Source organism: Schistocerca piceifrons, chromosome 4, assembly GCF_021461385.2.
Source record: "Schistocerca piceifrons isolate TAMUIC-IGC-003096 chromosome 4, iqSchPice1.1, whole genome shotgun sequence".
NCBI lineage: Eukaryota > Metazoa > Arthropoda > Insecta > Orthoptera > Acrididae > Schistocerca > Schistocerca piceifrons.
This window is the reverse complement of record NC_060141.1, coordinates 580,532,686-580,551,496: the sequence shown is the minus strand read 5'-3', so window position 1 is coordinate 580,551,496 and position 18,811 is coordinate 580,532,686. Positions and strand designations below refer to the sequence as shown.

Below are 18,811 nucleotides of genomic sequence, written 5' to 3'. Positions count from 1 at the left end.
GCCGACCGAGACTCGAACCCAAACCAAGTATGTAGCGCAGTCTGGTCCACAGTTTTAATCTGATACCAATTTTCATAACAGCGTGCATGTACCTGTGAAGTGAAGGACTAATTCTCCGTGTAGGTAATATACCCAGTCATAAACTGGAAACAAAGGTCAGTGAGTGAGAATTTGATTTGAGCACAGAAGTGTTTTACTCATTTTTAAGATACATAACAAACGACGACGAGGTCTTTAGTGCTAGATTACTATCTCACTTCACCAGAAATAAGGAATATTACTTAATTTTATAAACAGATACTATCTTAGCGCCGGCTGCTTCGTTCACGTGGACTGAGCGGCCTGCAAGATGTTTTGTTTTGTTTTTATTAATCGAATTTTTATGTTGTTCGCAATTTGCAACACCTTCTAAGCTTTTCACGCTAATTAAGGCCATGTGAGCATGGTGTTTTTCGAATGTACTTCTAACCAAAAAGCTATTCCGGTAGTTGGAGTCCAAAGTTTTTTGTTAATCATGCCTTTTCAGTTTTTGTGGAGACATTTCCATGGCATCTTTCATCCCCTAACAAATATTTCGTTATATGCAACCGAGAAGTGAAAGACCAATTTCAATTTTTTTTAATGTAACGAAATATTTTCTTAAAAATTTTCATTCCCTATTGCACTCCCTTAGGGATTGAATGTAAAGAAACACTGAAATAAGTATTTTTTTATTTCTAACAGAAAGGCGAATTTCTAGCCTTAAAAATCCTTTAGTAGTTCTTCAGTAATTATTTACTTAAAAAAAAACTTTCACTGACTATTTTACCCCCTTTGTGGCTGAATTTGCAAAAATCCTGAAACATTTCTTCTTGCTGAAATATTTCTGAGAAACCAAATATCAGTTTTCGTAGTTCAAAATTCCTTTAGTAGCGACATACTTTGAAAAGGCATTTCATCTGATATCTCGTGGCCTTAGGAGTGAAATTGCGGACAATCCCTTCTCAAACGAAGCCTACAGTATAAGATCTACACCGTCTCCGAACTTCAAATTCCTCTCCTCTGAGGTTTGGGCTGGACAATGATGACTCAGTGGATCAGTCTGACTCTATTTCACCATGTTAGGAGTTGAATTTCCAAAAACAGTGAAACGCCTACTTTTTCGTCTCGAACCGAGAAGCCACACACCAATTTTCAAAGATTTAGCTTTAAAAATGCTTCGCAATGAAGTATTTTCATAAAACGCATCACCGCCTATTTCATCCCCTTAGGGGTTGAATTTCCAAAAACAGTGACATGCGTGTTTTATTTCTAAGAGAGAGGCCAAATTTAAAATTCATGCATTTAGCTTCAAAAATTCTAGCACAATGAAATATTTCCATCAAAACTTTCATGGCCCACTTCACCCACATAGGAACAAAATTTCCTAAAACAGTGAAACACATATATTTTTATTTCTAAATGTAAAGCCAAATTTAAATCTTCATAGATATAGCTTTAAAAATGCTTTCACAATAATTTTTTTTCATAAAAATATCTCATACCCTATTTCCCCCTCTTAGGGATGCAGTTTCCAAAAACAGTGAAACACACATTTTTTTATTTGCAACCGAGAAATCAAATACCAGTGTTCACATTTGTAGATTTAAAAATGCTTTAAAAATACTTTAGCAGTTCTTTAATAATGATACATTTTCAGAAAAGCTTTCGGCCACTGTATCACACTCATAGGGTTAATATGCCAAAAGTGGTGGAACACGTGCTTTTTATTTCTGACCGAAAAAAATACCAATTTTCCTATTAGCTTCAAATTGCCTTAATAACGAAATTTTTCAAAAAAGTATTTAGGCCTATCCCCTATTTCACTCCCTTAGGGTTGGAATTACGTCAAGTCCCTTCTTAAATGACGCCTACAATATAAGATCCACACCTTCTCCAAATTTCAAGTTTCTGTCCTTAGCGGTATGGGCTAGGCGATAATGAGTCATTCAGTCAGGACATTGCCGTTTATATGTAGAGATTACGGAACACCTGAATCTGGAAGAACTGACAGGGACCTGAATCCGGTTCTCCCCGAAAATATGTCTTGATTACTAGAACGCCACCTAAAGTAGTCGCGAATTAACGATGTTACTGATCAGCGATTCTTGTCGTTTCGTGGGCGCTATGCGTCCTCATTGTTGTAATAATCATTTCAGACTGGGAACACTACGAAAACTCCTGCGTCATAGAGACGATCACATCTTATTGTAAATAAATTACAGAAAACCTGAACTTCCTGGCAGACCGGACCAGGAAAGTGCTCTACCAATTAAACTCACAACTGACTACCCGCCCTCACATTTTCGCCAATACCTCCTACCTTGTATGACTGAGAGATGTTTTCCCGCACACCTTGCGTGAGTACGCAGGCAGGCTGGGGCTCCAGACGGGACCCCGTTCGGCCGTTGCACCTGCAGCACCCACCAACCGGTCCAGTCTGGACCTGCGCTGATATCTCGCACCGCCTCGTGGCATGCACGCCACACTGCTTGCTGCCTTCCATACGGCCACGAGCAATGATTCCACTGGACTCTGACAGTTTCACAGCGCATTCCGTCACATGGGCGGTAGCACAAGCTGCAGCGCTTCTATTAATCTCACTTTAGTTGTAGAGTTGCACAAGAGAATATCACAGTGAAAGAAACGCAGTGGCGAGAAGTTTCAGCTTACAGTTTTTCTCGAGGAAGGACGGTGAGATTTTACTGTTCGGGAAGCATCTTCTAAATCGCTCTATCTCATTCAGATAGTTCAGCTAAAGAGGCAAAACTTCAGCCTTGAGGATGCCCCATATCACTTCGACCTCTGTCTTAGCTCATTCATTGATTCATCCAGCTTACTCCATATATACCATGAAGGAGACTTCAGCTATGTGGAACGGGTCATGGTATACATTGATTGACGAGAAGCAACTATCCCATAGTGCTCAGAGCCATTTGCTCAGAAGCAACTTCTAGAAACTTAAAGGTTTATACTGCATTAACAGTAAACTATTGCTTTACTGCCTTATACTATTTGTGCCCACGTCATCTAAATCTAAGACAGACAGAAAGAACCATTTAAAATACAGGCGGCTGCTTCTTCGGTCATATAAATTAGTATCTAGACCTGTAGCACACATGAAACTTGGCGTTTTACCCATCTTCAGCAACCAGCTCCATAAAAGAAATTTAGTTTCTTAAGCGGTTTCAGGTACTTAGTGTCCTTCTTCGGAAGGTTATAACTATCGCATTACTTGCGAGTGTCAACAGTAAGATGCATACAGCATATTGCTGTGGTCATGTGGTTCGTAACGCCTGTACAAAAATGGCATAAAGAAGCCAAAAACATGTACACACATCATGCCATGCCGTACTATTGACGTCCAGTGTGAACTGGTCTGAAATCGTCTAGCTTGTTTCGGCTCTATCTACACCTACATTTGTACTCTGCAAACGACTTTAACTGCATGGGAGATGGTAATTCCCATAGCAACGTGCATTAGGATCACTTTTTGATCCATTCGTGTATGAAGTGCGGGAAAAGTGCGCGGTGTGATTAGTCTCATCTTGTCTTCGCCCTCGCTACAGGAGAGACACCTAAGGGCCTGTAGTATATTAATTTAATATTGGTTCTTGAAAATTTGCAAGAAGACGGCAGCCGTGTAGCGGGACAGCTGGCGCCTCTCATCTAGCGTTTGCCGGTTCAGGGTTTCCAGAATTTCCAAGCCGTTCTTCCCTGGGTCAAGCAAGCCTCTCACCATTCGTACTATCCTTGTTTTATACGTTAGTCTTTCCAAGCACTTGCGCAAAACTCAAGAACACAGGTGGCCAAGACTACAGAACGGGTCCCACGAATGTTTTGTTAGCAATTTCCTTTGCAAAATACCTTTAGCCAGTATCCCACCAGCGAACTGCTCTGCCACGTGCTTTACCTACCACTGTCCCTATGTGATAATATCATTTCATATCCCTATAGACTGTTATATCCCCGTTCGAGTTGAGTGATTCCAGTTGCTTTAATCTGTGAAGAAGTCTTGCAGCGAAACCAGATTGCTTCTTGACAGACAATGCTTCTCACTATTCTTCGTGGAAAACATCACCATACATGTGAGACCTGAGTTTCTCCTGGCGTATACAACTTTCAAATAACTTCCGGGAATTCAGCCAGGTAACACTTTCAGCGACCGCCGATATTTCGGCAGGAGAACACCCCGCCATTTTCAAGGCAAACTGCAACGCCGCCTGTCCATTGCAGTTTGCCTTGAAAATAACAGGGTGTTCTCCTGCCGAAATATCGGCGGTCGCTGAAAGTGTTACCTGGCTGAACTCCCGGAAGTTATTTGATCACTATACATCTTATCGTAATTTCCGTATACAGACAAATTTCAAATGCTGCTTAAGGTATAAGTGAACCTGGTTGTACACTGTTCAGTCACATTAATATGACCAGCTGTCAAAAGCTTGGATAACAATCTTCTGCAGCACAGACTTCTGCGAGATGTGCAAGAAGAGTGTACTGGCGTAAGCTGCCAGCACTCTGGTCGACAAAGAGGCTGTGAGAAGATCGATAGTAGGCACTGGAGTAAGCGAGCCTATCAGGAGAGAGGCCAATGACAAACTCGCAAGAAACGTGCCGCCAACTCCCTCTCGACCGCCAGTATCTAGATCGCCGCCGCGGACCGGTGGGCCCAGTCAGTCACTTGCAGTCAGTCAGCGCAGTCGCAAAGAGAGTCAGTCAGTACCTAGCGATCAGAGTAGTGCACACAACGGGACTTGTACTTCACCAGCAGTGAGGCCAATGTGGACTGTTACAGAAGAGCTTGTACCACGACACATGGATTAGCTTAAAGATAAATAGCTTTCTATTCTTATGATTAAAGAATCCTGTTAATACATGTGTGCAGTTTGTGTTGTAGAAGAGGATCTTTCTTTCTTCTTCTTTTGCTACTGCCTTGATTCCGCATTGTGCGTAGGGTCGGCAGAGTTAAGTATGGATATGGCATGGTTAATTTTAAGGGGTGGTCGGATGCCCTTCCTGCCGCCACCCCATACCCCCCGGGACGGAAGTAGTGTACCCCCGCTGTCTGCGTCTAGTGTAAATCGTGAAATAGTGTGAATGTGTTGCAGATGTCTGCCAGTCGTGTAACTGAGGGGGGACGTGGGGAGCAGTCCGGTATTCACCTAGTAGGATGTGGAAAACCGCTTAAAAACCGCATCTAGGCTGGCTGGCACACCGGCCGTCGTCGTTAATCCGCTGGACGGATTCGATCCGGGGCCGGCGCGCCTACCCGAGTCCAGGAAGCAGCGCGTTAGCGCTCTCGGCTATCCTGGCGGGTCTGTTGTAGAAGAGGATACCGGCCACCAAACAATATCCTCTCCTTGCATCCCATGGTAAAAGCATACAGTGACAACGAGATGACACAAAAAAGAGAGTCAATGTGCTTCCAGAAAGTATTGATGCTGACGCCAGTGCAGTGGCCATCTGCACTATGTTTCTGGGTTGAGGATCCATGACGGAAACAGGCCAAATGAGGTGATTCCATAGATTCTCGATTGGATTTAAATTCGGTGAGTTTGGGGTTCAGGGCAGTCTGGTAAACTCATCCTGGTGCTCTTCGAACCACGCATGTACACTGCGATCTGTGTGACATGTTGCATTGTCCTGCTGGCAGATGCTATCTTGCCGAGGAAAAACAAACTGTATATAGGGATAGACATGGTCCCCAAGAATAGATGCGTACTTGTGTTGATACACTGTGCCTTCTAGAACGGCGAGATCACCCAGGGAATGCCATGGAAAGATTCACCAAACCTGGCGCATACAGGGTGTTTGCCAGACGTTTCACACCGTACATGCTAACGGCCATCTGTCGGGTGGAGCATAAAATGTGATTCATCTGAAAATGCCGCCTGTCGCCGCTCGTTGAACGTCCAATTGCGATATTCATGTGCAAAATCCACCCTTCGTCGCCAGTGAAATGCAGACAGCATAGGTGCATGGACCAGGCACCTGCTGCGGAGAACCTACGCAACGACGTTCGCTGAACTGTCATCGCGGGGTCCACCTGGGCGGTCACTTGCTCAATAGCTGCACATCTATTAGCCAGCACGCATCTCGGCAGCCATCGTTCAACCCTGTCATCTATGGGCCGTAGTGCATCAGAGTTGCCTCGGTGCCGGTTATGCAGAGCGCCATTTTACCATGCACGGTATAGTTTAACACGGTCTCCTTTCGGAAATGATTTCACTTTTGGCCCGAAAGCCACTGATTATGCCTTTTTGGAGGGCAGGTAAATCGCTCCGTTTTCGCAATACGACATCGACTGCGCTGTTTTCTGCGTCCTCCCGACATGCTTTATATACCCTCCAATGCCAGTGCTGCCACCTGCCGTTTGTGAGTGGTTATAGAACCTTGACGGCGAAGTGGTGGTCACACTTATGCGACTGCGTCTTGTTTATTTCGAATCTGTGGTAGTAAACGGCACACAAACTGGACGGAGTAATTTTCAGTACTTCGATCAATTACGAAGAGTTTAGATCACGACAGTAAGTACACTACTGACCATTAAAATTGCTACACAAAGAAGAAATGCAGATGATAAACGGGTATTAATTGGACAAATGTATTATACTAGAACTGACATGTGATAACATTTTCACGCAGTTTGGGTGCATAGATCCTCAGAATTCAGTACCCAGAACAACCATCTCTGTCCGTAATAACGGCCTTGATACGCCTGGGCATTGAGTCAAACAGAGCTTGGATGGCGTGTACAGGTACAGCTGCCCATGCAGCTTCAACACTTTACCACAGTTCATCAAGAGCAGTGACTGGCGTATTGTGACGAGCCATTTGCTCGGCAACTATTGACCAGACGTTTTCAGTTGGTGAGAGATATGGAGAATGTGCTGGCCAGGGCAGCAGTCGAACATTTTCTGTATCCAGAAAGGCCCGTACAGGACCTGCAACATGCATTACCCTCCGGAACCCACCGATTCCATATTGTGCTAACAGTCATTGCATCTCGACCAACGCGAGCAGCAATGTGGCGATACGATAAACCGCAATCACGATAGGCTACAATCCGACCTTTATCAAAGTCGGAAACGTGATGGTACACATTCCTCCTCCTTACACGAGGCATCACAACAACGTTTCACCAGGCAACGCAGGTCAACTGCTGTTTGTGTATGAGAAATCGGTTGAAAACTTTCCTCATATCAGCACGTTGTAGGTGTCGCCACCGGCGCCAACCTTGTGTTAATGCTCTGAAAAGCTAATCATTTGCATATCATAGCATCTTCTTCCTGTCGGTTAAATTTCGCGTCTGTAGCACGTCATCTTCGTGGTGTAGCAATTTTAATGGCCAGTAGTGTATATGTTGCGTTTAGCCTCTAGATTAGAATTCGGACAACATCTGTGACACAATCATGAAAGTATGCTCTGTACTTGGAACAGACCAGCAGGTGCGGGAAATAAAACTTTTATCCGTTGTGTGTGTGCGTAGTACAGTGCGACTTTGATGAATAAAGGTGTCCAGAAACAACTGCAACCAATCACCTGTACCGGTTTTTCAGTTTTATTCACTGCGAGCGGTTCCATTAAATGCGTACCATCTGATGACGAATCACGAGGTGATTTGAAACCGGTCACGTAAATAAGAATTGACGAATCACAAAAGGCAACTGGTTGGAGGTATTTCTGGAAACGTTTAGATGCGGGGAGGTATCAGATTGTGTGACGTAACGAGAAGCAGGCTCGATTGCCGCAGGGCAGTTTGAATCTGACAGGTCGGCTGTGGGCGGCCAGCTGTCAGTCGGACTGCGACAGGTGAGATGAGCGCAGGTATAGATAGATGCGGTTACACGTCACGAGGCCCTGCGGTATCGGGTCGGAAAGAGGCGTGTGTTCCGACGCCATGGTCGAAGGCTGAGCTGAAGGGACATCCATTATTTACGCGACGGGTTTTCTTAAAAACATGGATCGCTTACCCCATAGTGACATTTGACGAGACGTGGTGAGAGCCCCACTACCCCTCACGTGTGATTTACCCCGTAGCAGGGTAAAAATACATAAAAATGAAAAAAAATACTTCTTTATAAATTGATTAAAACACTATAACGATAGTTATAAAACTATAACAAAAAACCACTGGTAGTAGACAACATTCTGTTAGAGCTACTGATAGCTTTGGGAGAGCCAGCCATGACAAAACTCTTCCATCTGGTGGGCAAGATGTTTGAGACAGGCTAAATACCCTCAGACTTCAAGAAGAATACAATAATTCCAATTCCGAGAAAGCACACACTGACAGATGTGAAAGTTACCAAACCATCAGTTTAATAAGCCACGATTTCAAAATACTAACACGAATCCCTTACAGAAGAATGGAAAAACTGGTAGAAGCTGACCTCTGGGGAGGTCAGTTTGGATTCAGGAAAAGCGTAGGAATTCGCGAGGCAATATTGACCCTATGCCTTCTCATAGAAGACAGGTTAAGTAAAGGGAAACCTACATTTATGGCATTTGTAGACTTATAGAAAGTTTTTGACAATGTTGGTCGGAATGCTCCCTTTCAAATTCTGAAGGTGGCAGGGGTAAAATACAGGGAGCGAAAGGCTATTTACAATTTGTACAGAAACAAGATGGCAGTTATAAGAGTCGAGGGGCATGAAAGGGAAGCAGTGGTTGGGAAGGAAGTGAGACAGGGTCGAGCCTCTCCCCGATGTTATTCAATCTGTATATTGAGCAAGCAGTAAAGGAAACAAAAGAAAATTTGGAGTAGGAATTAAAGTCCAGGGAGCAGAAATAAAGACTTTGAGGTTTGCTGATGGCATTTTAATTCTGCCAGAGACAGCAAAGGACTTGGTAGAGCAGTTGAACGGAATGGACAGCGTCTTGAAAAGAGGATATAAAATGAACATCAACAAACGCAAAACGAGGATAATGGAATGTAGTCGAATTAAACCATGCGATGTTGTGGGAATTAGATTAGGAAACGAGACACTTAAAGTAGTAGATGGGTTTTGCTGTTAGGGAAGCAAAATAACTGATGATGGTCGAAGTAGGAAGGATATAAAATGTATACTGGCAATGGCAGCAAAAGCCGTTCTGTTGCATGGAGTGTAGTGATGTATGGAAGTGAAACTTGGACAATAAACAGCTTAGACATGAAGAGAACAGAAGCCTTGGACATGTGGTGCTACAGAAGAATGCTGAAGATTAGATGGGTAGATCACGTAACTAGTGAGGAGGTACTGAATAGAATTGAGGAGAAGAGGAATTTGTGGCACAAGTTGACTAGAAGTGGGGATCGGTTGACAGGACATATTCTGAGGCATCAAGGAATCATCAGTTTAGTACTGGAGGGTAGGGTGGAGGGTAAAAATCGTAGAGGGAGAGAAAGGGATGAATACGATAAGCAGATTCAGAAGGATGTAGGTTGCAGTAGTTTCTCGGAGATGAAGAGACTTGCACAGGATAGAGTAGCGTGGAGAGCTGCGTCAAACTAGTCTTTGGACTGAAGACCACAACAACAACACGACAAAGGCGTGTTTTATTTAGAAAGTGTATTAAACAGTGTTTTAGCACGTGATTAAAATGCTACTCGAAACATGCCAACCCTGAACAGTATCCGGATGCACTGACAGAGATACTGATATAAAGGCTCCACTAAAATAGTTTTAACCGTTTGTACGACCCTAAAAATTATCTTTTTATTGGCATAATTTTTGAACTAATTAACTGTTAGTGGAGATTTTGTTATATAACTTACCACAAATTTCCAAATTTTCAACGTGCAAAACAAAAATTCTACGAACTTCTGAACTAACCTAATATAAGCTGTTCAAATCTACTTTCTCACGAAAGTTCGACAGAGGAGCGAATAGATGTTTTCACGTCAAAGAAGGAAACATCCGATACACCACATGCTACAACGGGCCGGAGCGCCACGTGGTGATGGCAGCCTTCCTACGGGGCTATCGGTTCCGCACAGCACTGGAAAGCGCGGTTACGTCGCGAAGGAGCCTGTAGTAGCGGCCGGTAACAAGTGGAACACAGTGAACGCACAGCTGGTGCGTGCGCGACTGTGTCAGCAGAGGGGCGCGGGCTTGGCAGGCGCCGCCGTGCGTGCTGGCTGCGGTCCAGCGGCGGCTACGGATGCGGTATCCTCAGCACGCGCCACGCTCAGCTCAGACTGCGCGGCGGGGCTTGCGTTGCACTGTAGGGCCTCGCGTCACACATACATACATACACTACTGACCATTAAAATTGATACACCACGAAGATGACGTGCTACAGACGAGAAATTTAACCGACAGAAAGAAGACGCTGTGATATGCAAATGATTAGCTTCTCAGAGCATTCACACAAGGTTGGCGCCGGTGGCGACACCTACAACGTGCTGAAGTTTGCAACCGATTTCTCGTACACAAACAGCAGTTGACCGACGTTGCCTCGTGAAACGTTCTTCTGATGCCTCGTGTAAGGAGGAGAAATGCGTACCATCACGTTTCCGACTTTGATAAAGGTCGGATTGTAGCCTATCGCGATTGCAGTTTATCGTATCGCGACACTGCTGCTCGCGTTGGTCGAGATCCAATGACTGTTAGCAGAATATGGAATCGATGGGTTCCGGAGGGTAATACGAAACGCCGTGCTGGATCCCAACGGCCTCGTATCACTAGCAATCGAGATGACAGGCATCTTATCCGGATGGTTGTAACGGATGGTGCAGCCACGTCTCGATCCCTGAGTCAACAGATGGGGACGTTTGCAAGACAACAACCATCTGCACGAACAGTTCGACGACGTTTGCAGCAGCATGGAAAATCAGCTCGGAAACCATGGCTGCGGGTACCCTTGACGCTGCATCACAGACAGCAGTGCCTGCTATGGTGTACTCAACGACGAACCTGTGTACACGAACGGCGAAACGTCATTTTTTCGGATGAACCTAGGTTCTGTTTACAGCATCATGACGGTCGCATCCGTGTTTGGCGACATCGCGGTGAACGCTCATTGGAAGCGTGTATTCGTCATCGCCATACTGGCGTATCACCCGGCGTGATGGTATGGGGTGACATTGGTTACACGTCTCGGTCACCTCTTGTTGGCACTGACGGCACTTTGAAGAGTGGACGTTACATTTCAGATGTGTTACGACCCGTGGCTCTACCCTTCATTCGATCCCTGCGAAACCCTACATTTCAGCAGGATAATGCACGATCGCATGTTGCACGTCCCGTACCGTCCTTTCTATATACAGAAAATGTTCGACTTCTGCCCTGGCCAGCACATTCTCCAGATCTCTCACCAATTGAAAAGGTCTGGTCAATGGTGGCCGAGCAACTGGCTCGTCACAATACGCTAGTCGCTACTCTTGATGAACTGTGGTATCGTTTTGAAGCTGCATGGGCAGGTGTAGCTGTACACGCCATCCGAGCTCTGTTTGACTCAATGCCCTGGCGTATCAAGGCAGTTATTACGGTCAGAGGTGGTTGTTGTGGGTACTGATTTCTCAGGATCCATGCACCCAAATTGCGTGAAAATGTAAGCACATGTCAGTTCTAGTATAATATATTTGTCCAATGAATACCAGTTTATCATGCGCATTTCTTCTTGGTGTAGCAAATGTAATGGCCAGTAGTGTATAAACGATCTGTCGGATATGGTGAGCAGTAGTCTGCGACTAAACGTGGGCTGCTTGTTCCACACGTTGTGGACCACCGTTGAGCCTGTCGAACGAAGACATCGCTCGCTACTTAATAGGCAGCTCTGTTTATCGGCGACATTAGGGTAGTAACGCAAAAATGCGGCAAGGAAATGGAGAACCGATATCTCAGTATGGACGTCCCAAACGGACCTCCTCTTGGTCACTAGAAGAAATGAGTAATGCCCAGAATTTACAACTCAATCTGCAGCGGAGTGGGCGGTGTTTTGAACTTCCTTTCAGAGTAAAACTGTGCGCCGAGTAGGGACTTACGTTTCACGGGCAATGCTCATACCAACAGAACTACCCATAGCCTACACGACTCGTTCTCCGGCCTCACACCTTCTTTTCGCCTTTGTCGCCTGATGGGCGAGTTCGTTCATGTTTAATGTTGTTAGTTATGTCCACGTGCTCTGAAATTTGCACCTGTCTGAAATAGACCCAGATATACGTTTCTAATTTTCTGTACTACGCACCCTTTTCTGACCAACAGGTCATTATAGGTGCGGTAGATTGTAGTGCACTGTTGCTTCTTAATTCGCACTCTACTTCACATCGCCGAATTACAACCAGCGAGGCGACTTTATATCCAGAACTTCGCATGATTGTAAAAAATAAAATTATAAGCATCTGTTTTGCACACATAAACGTGGTTAAAACGTCAATCAAGGTGTTACACAAATAATTTGGAAACAGGATGTCCTTGGAATATTAGGTGCAACGTATATCATACACTGTTCTTGATTAGCGAGAGGACACTACGATTCTTTTGCCCGTCAATGTCACATGGGATTACTGCTTCCAGATACCACGAGGAAATGACCATTTTTGAAATTCAATGCTGTGGTACCTCAAAAGAATCCAGTTAGTGCTGAAGGTAAAGTTAACGCCTATTCCAGAAGGAAGTCTTATTTCAGCGCCATTGAATCCTGAGTATTGTAAAGCGTCACACGGTGAGAGTCTGGATTAGTCAACGATGCGGAATATTCCAGTTCGCCTCATCCGGAGGGAATTCAAAATGTTGTACTGTTATCGAAACATGTGGTGTTTTATGATGACAGAGTGGAGTAGCTAGATATGAAAAGCTCTCCTCCTCTCTCCCAAAACAAAAAATGTCAATAGCACATACAGATGACAAAGTGATACAGTGGCGCGCGTTAATAAACTAATAAACTCACTCGCTGTCTCTCTCTCTCTCTCTCTCTCTCTCTCTCTCTCTCACACACACACACACACACACACACACAAGATCTCACTCATACTCATATCCACACCTACATACAGCCAAGCGCATCCCCGTCCAATAATTATTACATCTACTCCGCAAGCCACATTACGCTGTGTGGCGGTAGGTACTCTGGTAACACTGTCTTTTTCTCAGCTTCATGTTCCATTCACGAAAGACGCGTGCGAAGGACGGTTGCAGGTAAAGCTACGTGCGCCAGAATTTCCCTTATTTACTCGTTGTGGTGATTTCGTGAGACTCATGCCGGAGATCGCCTGACTTCCGGGAACGTACTCTCTCGAGAACTCAACAACAAACCTCTCTGCGATACATAATGCCTCTCTTTTAACGTCTGCCACAGGAGTTCGTTCAGCATCTCCGTAACTCTCTCGTGCCGACTAACCAATCCCGTGACGAAACGTGCAGCTCTCAGTTGAATCTTATCTAGCCTTCCTGTTAATCCGACCTGGCAAGGATTGCTCATTGATGAGCAAAACTCAAGAATCGGCCGTACACCTTTTGTCTTCCTTAGTCATTTTTCATTCTGCCTGATTGTTCTATCTTTATATAACACTCACATTATATCCATAAATATGTGTCTACAATAACATTTCACAGGGTAGCTTCTCTGTCTCCCGGCACGCGATCGGATGTAGTAAGCGACGATGTAACGTTGCGCTCGTGACAAAACAAATTGTCCGCACGAGACCTGTACGCAAAACCAGTATTACTTTAGAGATTAGTTCTTATTCATGCTCATCTGTTGTCCTCCGTACAGAAACCGGGACATATACTGAATACATTTCAAAATTTTGTACATGGCTGCACGTTCAGAGACCGTGAATAGTTGCAATTGAAAGAAAACAGCCCTCGGTCACTATTTCTAACCAGATTAACCGGGTTTCAACACTGCTGGGAGTGTCTTCCTCAGAATTTAAATCAAAGAATGGTCTATAACATGCTCACAGAATTATGACTAAAAACGTGTGATACAGAGTATAAGTACGGAATCATGGTGAAAGACTGGCAGTACAAATAAGAAATATGCCAAAATGGAATATAAGTACTGCCAGTCTTTCACGATGATTCCGTACTTATACTCTGTATTACACGTTTTTTGTCATAATTCTGTGACCATGTTGTAGACCTTTCTTTGATTTAAATTCTGAGGAAGACACTCCCAGCAGTGTTGAAAACCGGTTAATTCGTTTAAAAATAGTTACCGAGGGCTGTTTCCCTTCAATTGTGAATGCATTTCGCCATCTCCTCTCTAAATAGTGCATGAAGTTTCTTTTACATTTCTTTCATGGCCGCAGTTTCTTTGATTGGACCTTTGCGCCACGAACGTTCCATCAGGATGCGTTTCAAGCGAGAACTCGAGAGGACGCGGTCTGGACTCGCAAGAGACGAGCTACTCTTTCAGTTCCCCTGGAATTTTCTCCGTGAGCTGCTCTCGACAGAAGTAATTAACTATACCCGCCGACAGGGAGGATCACGTTTCTTTGAGGCTCCGTCCAATTATCCTGCGGAATCGATTTGTCGCCTTCCCTGGGGGACTCGGGTCAATCCGTCCCTGCGAGCGAGGCTGCTGCGGGAATTAGTCCAATCAGGAGGCGCGGTGCGGATTAACAGTGCCACCGAAAGGCGAGCAGGCAGCCACGGCCGCACAGAAAGCCTCCAGCCTCCGCCCGTCTCCGCTGAATCAGCGTCTTTATGCCAAGGTGAAGGAGGTGTGGCTGCCTTCAGAAAATCTGCAAAATACCTCACTGAATGAACTGAAAAAGAAAGAGGTTCGTCTCTTGTACAAGTAGCATATTGTGTATGGACGTAGATGTTAGCGGGATGATACCAAACACAAAACCGTATTGGGTTTCAGGGTCGGGAACTTAAATATTGTATTCATCTTCGTTGCCTCATGTCTTCATAGAGGTGTCATTGATAAAGAGACATCTAAGTATTAGGTTGTGTTGATATCCTGTCATGTTATGCAACAGGATCAACAATGAGGATGTAGCTTGTTCAGAAGTCAAATCTTGATTCGAGGCAGCATCGCTTTGGTTGTGGCGTGCAGGATTTTGCCTCTGGACAGTCCAGACACTGGTAAAACGGGGAAACAAGGAAGCCATCTAGATCATAGTATCCAAGTTTTACTAGTCATATCTGAGTAGACCGATTTTTTTTTCGTTTCATACATCAGTAGATAATGATTATGACAAACAGTGAAACTAGTCTTTCATGAAATATTTTTAAAAAAATATTTCCAATCTGCACTAATTTCGTTGGTAAAAGTGGCGAAATGATCGCTGCCTCTTACGTAGATTCTGTCTCCTTTTGTTAAGTATCCGAGTAACAGAAACACACTTATCCCTGTTTCCATAAGAAAACGTCGAACTTTGAAATCTAACTTTTAAGTATCAACCTCTCACCTAAGTGCATCTAACAAGCGATTGCAGAAATGGGATCGCAATGAGTCAGACAACAAAATGCAGCTCATCAACTTAATACCAGTCACTGTGTATATATGGCTATGCTCGAGGTTTACGTAGCCGTATCCTGTGTACGCACTTGATTTTTCACAAGTAAATACCCTTCTTGCTAGTCACTGAACTGCACGCATAAAACTGCTGTCATAGCACACGTTACTTCATCGAAAGACGCAATACAGCGGACTGTGAACAGCCATATTTATTGTTCATGATGTTTAACACATCACCACTTGTAAAACACTAGATTATACCGTCATTTGTAAAAGTACATCTTTTTTTATTTTTATGCTAACCGGACAATATTCACTGAATTGCCGCTATAACTGCAGGCTTCGGTTGTCAACTACAGCTCCCCCGAGATAAATTTATGAGAGCGCATGCGCCTCTGTGGTATACTACTCGCGCTGCAACAATGATCTGAGAACTGCTGTAGATCACAGCTGAAATAAAACCAGTGATTATGGTGAAGTTAATAAAAGAACAGAAAAGGATAATTTTTTAATCACATAGTTCCCCGACAGAACAATTATTCAGCATTTTACAAAATCAAGTTATATTTTCGTACGGGAGGCAGAGGTAAATTTTCGTTCTAATTGTCTCGTTTTTGGGTAAAAGTAGTGACTGTCTAGCATTTCTTGCAGTTAATGTACAATGATCGCCCTACATAATGAATATCAAAATGCTCGTCCGAGAGTTGTCAATTATCTAACAAAAGTTTTTTCTACTTATTTTCCTGTTTCTCTTCTTATAATGATAACTACGTAAAATGGGAAAGTGAGTTAAATATGACACTAACGCTGCCAACTGGCTACACTACAGACCAGTCTGTCACCACTACCAAGATTTCAGGGGATCGCCAGTAATGGGTGAGGGTGGGGGAGGCACTTTAAGTGTTTTCATTTAAGGTACAGATAACTCGCCACAGGTCGCACGTTATTTGGTTTATGACCAGTGAAACTCTTCAGACACGAGCACCTTCAGATATTGTCACTTGATGACAACACCATTAAGCTCCAAAGCCTCGCTAGACACATCGTCAAGAGAAAAATGGACTGGCATGTTTAAATTTAAACTGCACAGCTCGTCATATTTTTAGTGCCCGCACGGTCCCGGCACTAATCTAATGGTGAGGAATCGTGTTGGCCGCTGTCACGTGGATGTCATGTCAGACTTGTGCCTGAGCGGCTCGGCGCGTCACTTACCGCGGCCTGGGCTGCAGCCGGCACACGTGTTGCAGCAGCGGGGCAGAGCGGACAGCAGCGGCAGCAGGCGGCTGGCACGACACCACACGGTACGGTAAGGTAAGCTACGCTACGCTACGACACGGACGCGGCGGCTCGCGACGGCGCCTATCGATCGGGCGGGCAGCCGGAGGGTCGAGAGGCGACCATGGCGCGCCCCGCTCACACTCGCACTGGCCGCCAGCAGCCCGCCGCGTCCCCGCCTGCCGCGGCCGCCGCCAGGGGCGCTGCCGTCGCGGCCGCAGCATCCCGCACCCGAACCACCTGCCCGCTCCGCCTCCCAGCTGCCTGCCTGCTACTTGTTTGTTTCTCGCCGCTGGCCGATTCGGGGCCGGTGACTGCGCTGGGAAGCTGGCCGCTTCACGTTCTTTCCGCGTACCTTCTGCTGAGCTGACAGGAGAGATCCAGGGTTCGGTTCTGGACGGAGTCACAGCTTGTTAGAGTCTCTGGTCCCCATGCTTCTGCTGTTGGTGATGACGGGATAAATAAATGAACACTAAGACAAACTAAGAAAAAAAAAACGAGACTCCACAAAGGAATTATCCAAACGGTACCTAATTCAGAAAATTTGGGTGATTTATTCAAGGGTGAGTGTTCATCGGAGGTGAGGGTATCATCTGGAGTGCCCCAGGGAAGTGTGGTAGGTCCGCTGTTGTCTTCTATCTACATAAATGATCTTTTGGATAGGGTGGATAGCAATGTGCGGCTATTTGCTGATGATGCTGTGGTGTACGGGAAGGTTTCGTCGTTGAGTGACTGTAGGAGGATACAAGATGACTTGGACACGATTTGTGATTGGTGTAAAGAACGGCAGCTAACTCTAAATATAGATAAATGTAAATTAATGCAGATGAATAGGAAAAAGAATCCCGTAATGTTTGAATACTCCATTACTAGTGTAGCGCTTGACACAGTCACGTCGATTAAATATTTGGGCGTAACATTGTAGAGCGATATGAAGTGGGACAAGCATGTAATGGCAGTTGTGGGGAAGGCGGATAGTCGTCTTCGGTTCATTGGTAGTATTTTGGGAAGATGTGGTTCACCTGTAAAGGAGACCGCTTATAAAACACTAATACGACCTATTCTTGAGTACTGCTCGAGCGTTTGGGATCCCTACCATGTCGGATTGAGGGATGACATAGAAGTTATGAGGCGGGCTGCTAGATTTGTTACTGGTAGGTTTGATCATCACGCGAGTGTTACGGAAATGCTTCAGGAACTCGGGTGGGAGTCTCTCGAGGAAAGGAGGCGTTCTTTTCGTGAATCGCTACTGAGGAAATTTAGAGAACCAGCATTTGAGTCTGACTGCAGTACTATTTTACTGCCGCCAACTTACATATCGCGGAAAGACCACAAAGATAAAATAAGAGAGATTAGGGCTCGTACAGAGGCATATTGGCAGTAATTTTTCCCTCGTTCTGTTTAGGGGTGGAACAGGGAGAGAAGATGCTAGTTGTGGTACGAGGTACCCTCCGCCACGCACCGTATGGTGGATTGCGGAGTATGTATGTAGATGTACATGTAGAAGGGAAGAGCTTCACACATTGTACAAGTCAATAATGCGTTGGTCCACCTCTGTTCATTATGCAAGCACTTGACACAGACTGAGAGATTTGTTGGATGTCCTTCTGAGGAATGTCGTGCCAAATTGTCTCCAATTGACACGGAAGATCGTCAGTTAGGGAGAGACCCGGCGATCTTGCTGGCAAAGGTAGGGTTTGTCAAGCATGAATACAACACGAAGCCAAACAATAGAAAGTCTCCCTTTTGCGGGTGGACGTTGTCTTGCTGAAATGTACGCCCAGGGTGGTTTGTCATGAAGGGCAACAAAACGGAGCGCAGAATATCATCAACGTACCATTTTGCTGTAAGGGTGGCGCAGATGACAGCCAAACTGGTCCTACTGTGGAAATAAATGGCACCCCAGACCATCTCTCCTGCTTGCTGAACCCTATGACGGGCAGCAGTTAGGTTGGTATCCCGCCGATGTCTGGAGACGCCGCAGACACGTCTTCGCTGGTGAACGGAGTTCAGTTCGAGGCGGGACTCATCACAGAAGGCAGTTCGAGACAACGAAATTCAGGCAGATGACGTGTCTGGAGACGCCAAGGGCAGCAGTGGGAGACCAATCAGTCGCCCGTCA

General features: G+C 45.2%; 1 long non-coding RNA gene across 1 annotated transcript in view; it reads right to left on the bottom strand.

The window, feature by feature from the left end:
- The window catches only part of LOC124795438, a 511,127-nt gene extending 494,314 nt beyond the window's left edge, over positions 1–16,813 (bottom strand). The window contains exon 1 of the long non-coding RNA XR_007016693.1: positions 16,627–16,813. This is a non-coding gene — a long non-coding RNA (uncharacterized LOC124795438). The remainder of the gene's footprint in view (positions 1–16,626) is intronic.
- Positions 16,814–18,811: the final 1,998 nt, after the last annotated feature.